The sequence below is a fragment of the Engraulis encrasicolus genome, unplaced genomic scaffold, assembly GCF_034702125.1.
Source record: "Engraulis encrasicolus isolate BLACKSEA-1 unplaced genomic scaffold, IST_EnEncr_1.0 scaffold_1062_np1212, whole genome shotgun sequence".
Classification (NCBI taxonomy): domain Eukaryota; kingdom Metazoa; phylum Chordata; class Actinopteri; order Clupeiformes; family Engraulidae; genus Engraulis; species Engraulis encrasicolus.
Window position 1 is genome coordinate 12,982 of NW_026944529.1, and position 1,762 is coordinate 14,743.

At 42.3% G+C, this 1,762-nt stretch overlaps 1 long non-coding RNA gene across 1 annotated transcript; it reads left to right on the top strand.

Moving 5' to 3' along the window:
* The first annotated feature begins 349 nt into the window (after nt 1–349).
* On the top strand, nt 350–1,757 carry LOC134442001 (uncharacterized). The gene is made up of 3 exons (XR_010033262.1): nt 350–433; nt 1,438–1,518; nt 1,721–1,757. It is a non-coding gene; the product is annotated as an uncharacterized LOC134442001 (long non-coding RNA).
* The last annotated feature ends 5 nt before the right edge of the window (nt 1,758–1,762 follow it).

The window sequence follows — 1,762 nt, forward strand, 5'->3', positions numbered from 1 at the left end:
GCATTCAGGTATAAATAAAGAAAAAGTGAAGTATCCTTTTGTAAATTCAAGTGCGTGGTGATGTGGCCCACTGATTGTGGTAATTAAATATGTTGGCCCACCTTATAATGAAAGTTGCCCACCCCTGCTGTACAGCCTACATCACTTGTACATGTCCTTACCAAATAGGACACTAGCTAGCTAAATGTAACTAATATGGCATTGTGAAAGTTGTATGCCGAAATGTAAACCATAATATTAAATTGTGATGGACAGAATTCAACCAACATATTACATTGTGAATGTAGTTGCACAGTGATACTGAGACCGACTTATTCCTGTCTTTATTTGCCAGGCTTCTACACTGGCCCTCAGAGTTCACATATGGTGAAGTGCACAGGTGTCCAGTCAGGTTCAGACTGATGCTGGTAACAAGAGGAAAACATGCTAATTGGTAAGTGAGATCCCTGCTCAACAAAAATCCACACAGCACAACAAGTAAGCCTAGTTTGTGGTATCAAATGTAAAATGGAAGTTTCATTCAAAAAGTTGTAGAACACATCTGAATAAATTGCAGGCCATCAAAGTTGTGAATGGGCAGGGAAAACACAACCAGTAGGCTTATGAATTACTTTGACTCAGCACAGCACAGCAGATGCGATGCTACCATTCCTTGGGAATATGACACAGAGGTCTACTATTCCATTGTAAATATTGACTGGAAATGTTCATGTTTCAACTGTTTTAAAAACATTGGACTCAGGGGAAAAAATCTCTAGGTGTATATAAGTGAAAGCCCACCTTTGCCATTGTGACACAGCACACAAGTATACACTGCACACAATGAAATTGCATTTTATGCCTCACCTGTGCAAGGGTTGCAGCCTACATTGGCATCCCAAGGGAGCAGTATGTTGCAGGTGTGGCGGGAAGGTACCATACTTGGGGTACCTCAGTCATGGAGGATGGTGGAGAGAGCACTGGTTAATTACTCCCTCCACCAACCTGGCGGGCTGGGAGATGAACCAGCAACCTTTGGGTTGTTCAGCCCTGGGCTACAGGACACCCTAAAACCGCCTTACCAATGACTGCCCCACTTATCCTTGACTGTATAAAAAATACCACAGAGTAGCGAGTACACTTTTAAATTAAAAGGGTCAATATAGATGATAGACTTTTCATCCACAGGCAGGTAAGGCCTATATTGAAGGCAGCCAGCTTCAAAACAGACCCCACCTTCTCTTTGTCACCTGAATATAACTTAATTGTATTGCAAATGTCATTCCTAAGATTCATTTACAAAATGTGTTTTATTTCATGTGAAGCTGCATAACATTGAAATTATGTCGGGGGGCCCGGTGAAACGGCCCTTGAGACATAGGTTTCCCCACCCCTGCTGTAGGAAGAGCCTGTAGACGGTGACACTTCAGACATTTGACTTTCTAGCTCTTGTCACAGGTCAGTCCATGAGCCCACGTCTTCAGGTCATGGGCCTGAGAAGAATCTACCGTTACAGGGGTCAGAAGAGATCCTCAAACTGTAAGTTAATCTCATGATGCTTTTTAACATAAACATTTGACACTCACTCTCACCACAGGTCAGTTTCATGAGCCTCACTGGATACTTTTTATAATATATGTGTCAGCTGTGTGTCAATGGTTGGTATGCAGTGTCCGCTGTTTTTTTTGTTTTTTTTTTACATTTTATGTACTGTTTGTCCCTTGTTTCTGTGCTGTTTCAGATGCTGACATTACTACCCCTGTACTTCAACCCCTCTGCTGCC